General features: G+C 35.9%; 1 pseudogene; it reads left to right on the forward strand.

The window, feature by feature from the left end:
* The first annotated feature begins 5,670 nt into the window (after positions 1-5,670).
* LOC122103062 lies at positions 5,671-5,767 on the forward strand (annotated as a pseudogene).
* The last annotated feature ends 2,205 nt before the right edge of the window (positions 5,768-7,972 follow it).

The raw sequence follows: 7,972 nt of genomic DNA on the forward strand, positions 1-7,972 counted from the left end.
TTCCGCTACTTGCACTCTCAGCAATCACTGGCAACCCAATGACTCATATCCCTTTGCAGGTTTGGTACGTGTTCCCCCATTTACTGTTCTGGCTCTCAGTTTTCCCAGGTTCAATTGATTCGTCCACGCACTAAAAGAGCAGTAGGATTGATCATTGCAATCGAGTCCACAATCATCGCTACAATTGCTTCAGCTACCACCGCTGCTATATTGCTGTGCCAAGGCGTGTCCACCGTGCAACAGATAAACCAGCTCATCCCTCAACTGTCATCCATAGAATTACAACATTTACAAATTGCCAATCATCTTAAGGGAGGCCTCCTTGTGCTCCAAAAACAAATAGACTTGCTCCAAGAACAGATTACGTTTCTTTGGTTACAAGAAGGAGGACTATATAATGCTATGACTATTCTGTATGTCAGCTTTCCACTCCTGCACCCAATGTCACTGAACTTAGTAACTACATCAAAGGCCCTAGGTCCCTTATTCACCCAAAACCTGCTGCATGATATTACCCGCGTAAACCAGACCACCATACAGCTTATTCCCGCTGCCTCCTTTTTAGAAGATGTGCTTAAAAAGTTACAACAATGGCTTTCGCCATCCTCTCTGGTCATCTGGGGAGGCCTTGCACTTGTAGGGCTTACTCTCCTAGGAATTATTAAATGCTTGCACTCCTGGCAAAAACGCTTCCAACGATGGGTCACCATAATGACGGTCCTTTTAAAATAAAAGGGGAAATTTGTGGGTAGAGCCAGTCAGATCTGGTTGAGTCAGCTAGAGTAGCAGTTGAAGCACACTTCCTGCTCATAGAGACGTGACCCACAGGCATGTCTGCCTAGCTTGCCAGCCATTAGCTGTCCAAGCTCCCTACATGCCCCTCGGGACCAAACAATGCCTGTCACCCAGCAGTGCCCATCATCAATTGCCTGCTAAGTAATTGGTTGGCAAGGACTCAGGAGGTTGGGAAAGCTGGGGCTATAAAATCCCAACCCTTGTGCAGAAATAAACCAGAGATGCTTAAGCCTGTTCTCCCAACATGTGTTCCTTGTTTGCGTCGTTCATGCTTACCTCCTGCCGGAGATCTAGCCCTACAATGTAGCAATGGGGGAGGCCTTATAGTCCTTCACCTTCACTAGACTTGAAGCCAAGAATCTGTGATAAGTGAGAAATCCGGCAAGAGCTAAGAGGAGGACAGAGAAATAGAATATAGGAGCATTGTTCTTTTGTAACGGACTCTGTCCTCCAAGGTATGGGTGATTTAACTCTATTCTTCCCCATACATCTTGTTGAGCAAATGCAAGACAAAGATAAAAATAATCTATTGAAATAATTTTGCAAAGAATAACTTCACTAGTCCTGATATGGTATCTAAGGAGAGTCTTAAGAGAGAAGATAAAAGTGCAGTATTCTTCGGTTACCTCTAAGCATCTTGTTAGCAAAATATATCTTTAAGGTTAGAAGTGATTGAACCAAAAATTGGTGGAGTATTTATTTTTGAGGGCACTTTAGACACAAGAAGACTTTCAAGGTAAAAGAAAAAGAAAAAAGTATAGCTAAATATTTGTGATCACAGCTTCTTGGACGGGTATTTTGGAGACAAAGTTTTCCATTAGAGATTGTCCTCATTATCATTGATTCTGGTTTTCCGTGGCAAGCAAATGCAAGGGGGAAGTTTAATGGACTCGCTTGGACAAGTAAACAGCATGATAGAAAAAAATGGAAAATAATATTTAGTGAATTATTTTGAACAATTACTTTGCCAAAACAAAGAAGGAAATATATAATTCAAATCACTTGACATAAACTTATGAATAAAAGTAGTCAATAGAAATGAGAGAAAACATAGAGGACTGTTTCCTCTCCAGTGGAGTAATGGGTTCTTGATCTTGTTACTTCCATTCTATCTTCACAAGCTATCAAGTGTGGCTCAGGACTGGAGTATGCAGTTCAGACCAAGAGAACTCACAGAAGAAAATATTTGAAGCAGATGTGGGTGATTTATAACCTTAGACAATCTATTTAAATCTGTTAAAAATTCTCCTTTACCCCAAACTGCCCACTTTAAACAACTTTGTATGCTTTTCCCAGGATTGTCCTTCACTAACTATTTAAAATTTTGAGAGGTCATAATCATACATCATACTCTATAGAGATTGCTGTTTGGTTGTTCTTTTTGTGTGTTATTGTTTTTTGTTGTGTTTTTTCACTAAATTTCAAAAGATTGTGTTAGTGTGTTACAATGAAATATGTCCATCCAATTGTTCAATGTTCCTGGATCAGAGTCACTCCTTCTATCATTTTCTTTTTTTTTGGGGGGGGGGGTCCGGTTGTGGGGCCTGAGCTCTGGGCCTGGGCGCTGTCCCTCAGCTCTTCAGCTCATGGCTAGTGCTCTACCACTTGAGCCACAATGCCACTTCCGGCTTTTTTCTTTTTGCTAATGTGGTGCTGAGGAATCGAACCCAGGGCCTCACGCATGCAAGGCAAGCGCTCTACTGAGCCACCTTCCCAGCCCCTCCTTCTATCATTTTCAACCAACCCCTTCTACAAGGTTTATTTCCGATTTACCACTTCCTTTCTCACATGTGTACATTGAGTATTCTAGCTGTACTTGACCCTTGTTCCATTTTTCATTCATTCTATGTCTTTACTATTATTCCTCTCTGGTTTCAACTTCCTGATAGTCATTCTGTTAAATTGTCTGTTAGTACTTTGAAAGGTTTATATACATTCCATGGAGTTTTAATTCTGCATATACTTAAACTGATGTCAGCTGATATTTCCATAATTCTGAAGTAACAATTATCAAGACTGGAGACATGAAGCACCTAGACATGATTTTATTCCCTTCCATTTGGAAGATTACTCTGTAGTCAACAAGAAAGTTTAAAAATGGCTTAGAATGTATTCCTAACTACCAGTTTTATAAATGGCATTGAACAGTGGTTTGTGATTATTTTATTTTACATGGGATAATACTTTCTAATACCTATGAGTTTTGGAAAAAGGAAAAAACTAAAATTTACTACTGTAGAGGAATATGATAGAAATAGAAGACAGATTTTATGTTTGTCAAATCTCTGATGCATACCCATATTCAAGACTTAAAGTCATATTTCTTACTATGTTAGACAGATAAGGAAAACGTAAAACACCATATGATAAGGCAACTATTTAAGACTTTTTAAAATGTACTTATTACGTGATGAAATTTACTTTATTTGCTAATGTTTTGGTTTGAAATATGGGAGGCTGATCTATTTAATAAATTTTCGAAGGCACTTACTGAAAAACACAAATGGTGAGGGGTCCTATTTCTACACTTTAATGAATGGTTTAACCTTTTTTTCATTAGTGCTGGGTAAATAAATCAACTCTGTTGTAACTTGCTCCCTACACTTGAAAAACTAATAATGTCACTAAATATCATCTACTTGTAAAGTGTTATTTTGGCAAATGTGATTTTAAAAAGTTTATTTGAAAAGGAATATACTTTCAGGAAATTAAATGTAGGTTATCATTTGTTTGAGAATGACAACATTTTTACACTACAGAACCAAGTTTTACTGAAGTACCAGTGTTTTGAAGCACTAAGGATCTTCTCAATTAATGTTTTTTCTGAATTATATTTGAACTCTATGACAAGTATTCCTAGCACTGGTAGACTAATTATGGATCTATCATTCCAGCAACTATTTTTTGGCTTGCTGATGCTGGACTGACATCATTCACTAATCATTGGGAGAGGGGTATTACAAATAATCTTATGACATTTGTGGTATTTTTCACTCATATGGGATGGTCACCTGAAAATTGAAAGTTTGAATTACTGTACTTTCACATTTTGTGATCTCATCTTGCATTTTAAGTTGCCTTGCATTTCCCAATTGCTTACTGCTAATTCCTGCATTTCAAGGAATTGGGGCCCTGAAATGTAGGAAATGAGAAATTGAGATGGATCTTCAATTACTTTCTGTTTGCATGTTGCATGGGCCTAGGTGAGAACTCTTGCCCTAGTTATCTGATGATGTGGATAACTGGGACCTGGGATCCTAGGACCCGTGGATCTTGTAGAAGAATAATACCTTTTAGACATCATATCAGCAAAATTTGAGTATAATCAGTAGGAATGCTTCTGAAATATGGAGAAAAGCAGTTTGGGACTAGGGAGTTAAAACAATAAACAGAGCAGCAGAGTAAAATCCCTTATAGATTAGAGGAAAACAACATTGTTTTTGTTTTTTTTTACCATGTGAATTCAGAAGACCAAGAACACTTAGAAAGTATCACAAGTTTATACCGAAAACATTGCATTGATACTTTTTGTATTCTAATATATATTCTAATCCTGATTATTTATATTCCAATATGTTTATTGGAATAAATATCAATTAATCTGTCAAATTATCAATTAATTCCAGTAAGATTCACTGTGTGCAATATAAAATCAGCACATATGAATATAAAATATATAATTATATATAATATAAGAAAATGTTTTGCATTGTTCTGTTGTGGTAAGGGTATAAAAGACAACTGTTTTAGAGTATTATTCCATTACCTCTACATCAGTTTTTGGTAGAATTAGAACTAAAGCTTTACCTTTCAGAGATGTACAGCCTAGAGGCAAGAGGAATCACTGTGATTAAAACATTACCAATTTAAGGCCTAATAACGAGGAGAAACATATGAACTTCTCCTGGAGCTATAGAATATATTTTGTGATAGAATATCAGTGGTGTAAGCTCCTGCCTGCTTGGATGGTAGACAGGCCAGGACATGAGGTAATCATGCATATGAATAATTTTTTCACCTTCTTGGCTTTAGCTACTTTTGAAATGATAGGGTGTAATAAACAATTATATTTTGAAAAAATACCTTCTAGTCTGAACACTTCTTTTTTTTTTTGTCAGTCATGGGGCTTGAACTCTGGCCCTGGGCGCTGTCCCTCAGCTCTTCAGCTCAAGGCTAGTGCTCTATCACTTGAGTTACAGCACCACTTCCGGTTTTCTGGTAGTTTATTGGAGATAAGAGTTTCGCAGTATTTCCTGCCTGGGCTGGCTTTGAACTGTGATCCTCAGATCTCAGCCTCCTGAGTAGCTAGGATTACAGGCATGAGCCACCAGCGCCCAGCTTTGTCTGACCTGTTCGTCACTCTATGATCATTTGTAACTAAGATTAGTTTTGCTCCAATAAGACAATTTATGCTGTCAGGGTAAGATGATCTGATTGGTCTGTTCCTACATGGAGCAAGGGTAATGGGTCAGGCAGACATTTGTGCCAGTAAGACCTCATTTGGTAAATTTTAAGCTGCAGGATTTTAGAAATAGCTCTTAAGCATGGCTTACTTTGAATCCATTACCTCCACAAAGCTAAATCAGTTAATAAATAAGTACTTAAAAATCCATCACCTTTGGACGTAGCTATAAAGGCTTCAAAGTATGATCAAATTTCAAATGAAAAAGACTTAAAATAGTTATTGACAAAAATTGCAAATGTGAGCAATCGAACAAACAATATAACTTTTTTCCACCATACACAGAATTTTACAGAAATAAGATGAATAGCAAATATGGGAACAATAAGGTTTCCTTGTTACAAATAGGTAATCTAGAATATATGCCTGTCTTAAGATTGCATCATTAACTACTTAAATTTACAGGATACTACATGCTTCAGCAGCTCATCTACCCGAATTTCAATACAGAGATTAACATTGCTTTTGCACAAGGAAGATATGAAAATTTGTGAAGTATTACATATTTTTCATTCTTCAGATGCAAGAAATGAAAAACCGTTATTAAAAAGTTGATTACAAATATACAAGTGCAATAATACATGTAAATAGTAGAAATAACAGTTATTTTGTCATCAGCATATTCAATCTTCACCTTTTTAGAAAAGCCTTTACATAACATAACCTTTATAAAACTTTTGAAATAAGATAACATTGTCATTTTATCCCAAAAAAATAAAATTCTATAAGGACCTAGGAATTAAAGGAATCTTAAACTGTTTCCATATGGAAAGCAATCTGAAAGGACACATTTATTAATGAACCTATATATTATAAAACAATGTCGAATTCAAACTATTTTATCTAGGAGAGAAAGAAATAGATTATGGACATTATACAAACAGAATATTAAATCTTTTAAAATATACTTTTTTCAGACAAGCACCAGAAATATCTTTAGTTTCTCTACTACTCATTTTAACAGATAAGTTAAAATTATTTCTGATTTAAAAAATCACAAACTCTATAAAAATCATTATTGATGTATACAAACAACTCGAATATATTTTGACATCAAAGTCAGGCAATTCACTTGGAAGAATACCATGGAATCCATGAATTTTTAAAGTAAGATATTGCTGTTGCTTTGTATTGTGAAAATATTTTGTATGAACAGATGGGACGGACTGGCAATTTTGAAATTTAAGAAACTTACCCAAGCCATTAGGACTTAGGAGAACAATTTGTACAGCCTTCCACAACTTCAAAAAGGTAGTGATACATACTTATCCACTTGGCAAGATCAAATGCAGTTTCTTCCAAGTTGTGCTTCAGATCTGGTTTGATATAATGGTTACATAGAAGGAGATCCAGCGTATCTTTGCTATATCTATTCCCAGCAGCAAGATACAAGGGGGTCAAGAGGCCTTAGGTTGGCCATTGGTGTCTGCATCATGATGAAATAAAGAAGCCACTCTGGTAATATTCCATGTATAAGTACTGTGCAGGGGTGTCCAGCCATTCACAGTTATTACATGAATATCCGCTTTGAGCCACCAACTCATGGACAATGTCTAAGTGTCCAATGTAGGCTTCTCGATGAAGAGGGATATACTCATCGTTATCCCTAGTACTCACATGAGTGACCTTTCTGGAAAGTAGTCTCTGCACTGTAGTAAGGCGATTATTTTCAGCAAAGAAGAAATTTGCTTGAATCCTTCACCATTTTTTTTCTTGCAATTGATAACATTTCTCACTTTTTCCTCTTGTTCCTCAATTTCATCAGAATTGCCTAACCAGAGAATTTGAGTGCCAGTGAGGATGAGCTGTCCATGTATTTCCCCAATAGTTCACATTGCATGAATTAGTCAGAAAAATCCGGTGAATTTTCTGCATCATTTTTTCACTATTATTTATTTTCTCTTTTTTTCATTTTTACTATTCTAAATTATTCTAACTGGAGAGTAGGGATTTGGTAGAGAGCAGAGGAAAGATTTTCCTCCGTATTCAAAGGGACAGACTGAAAATGAGGACCAGTGGTGTCTTCATGTGCAGCTTATTCTAGAAATGAGAAAATAGGAAATAATGTCTTATATGTAAATGAATTGGGAAATGACAGAGTAGAATGTGAAATGATGCAACTAAAAAATATAAAAGCAAAATAAATTAGGATAATTATGGAGCAATCATATTACCTATGAGAACCATAAGTGGGAGAGAGAAAGATGTGCAATGATCTAGCTAGCCACAAAATCCATCCCTCTGATCAAATTATAGAGCAAACAATTTTATTTTTAAAAGAAATGGAAATAGAATTTAAGATCAGATGTCACCATTTTTTAATTATATTTTCATTATCTTAAACACTTGTACAAGGGTATTTCCACTCAACAAATCAGTTTTTTTAATATAATGGATCTTTATATAACTTTTCCACACCCTTCCAAACCTCACCCCACTTTAATTTTTTCTAGTTTCATACATCTGCATTGAATATTATACCTTCACTCTCTTCCTCCATAACTCTTTATTTCTTCCTTTTGACTTCCACTCACATCTTCCAAGTGATAGTTTCCTGGTATTCATTTTGTTGGCGTAAAGTTCAATTTTATAAGAAATTACACCTTTGAAATACTCCTCTGCAAATAGCATGCTTTGGTTAATATTTTTGTGTAAACTTGTATAAATCTCTAGCTTCCAAATATGAGACAGAACATGGGTCCTTTGTGTGTCTGG

The sequence above is a fragment of the Dipodomys spectabilis genome, unplaced genomic scaffold (genome assembly GCF_019054845.1).
Source record: "Dipodomys spectabilis isolate Male_0828 unplaced genomic scaffold, ASM1905484v1 ptg001538l, whole genome shotgun sequence".
Lineage (NCBI taxonomy): Eukaryota > Metazoa > Chordata > Mammalia > Rodentia > Heteromyidae > Dipodomys > Dipodomys spectabilis.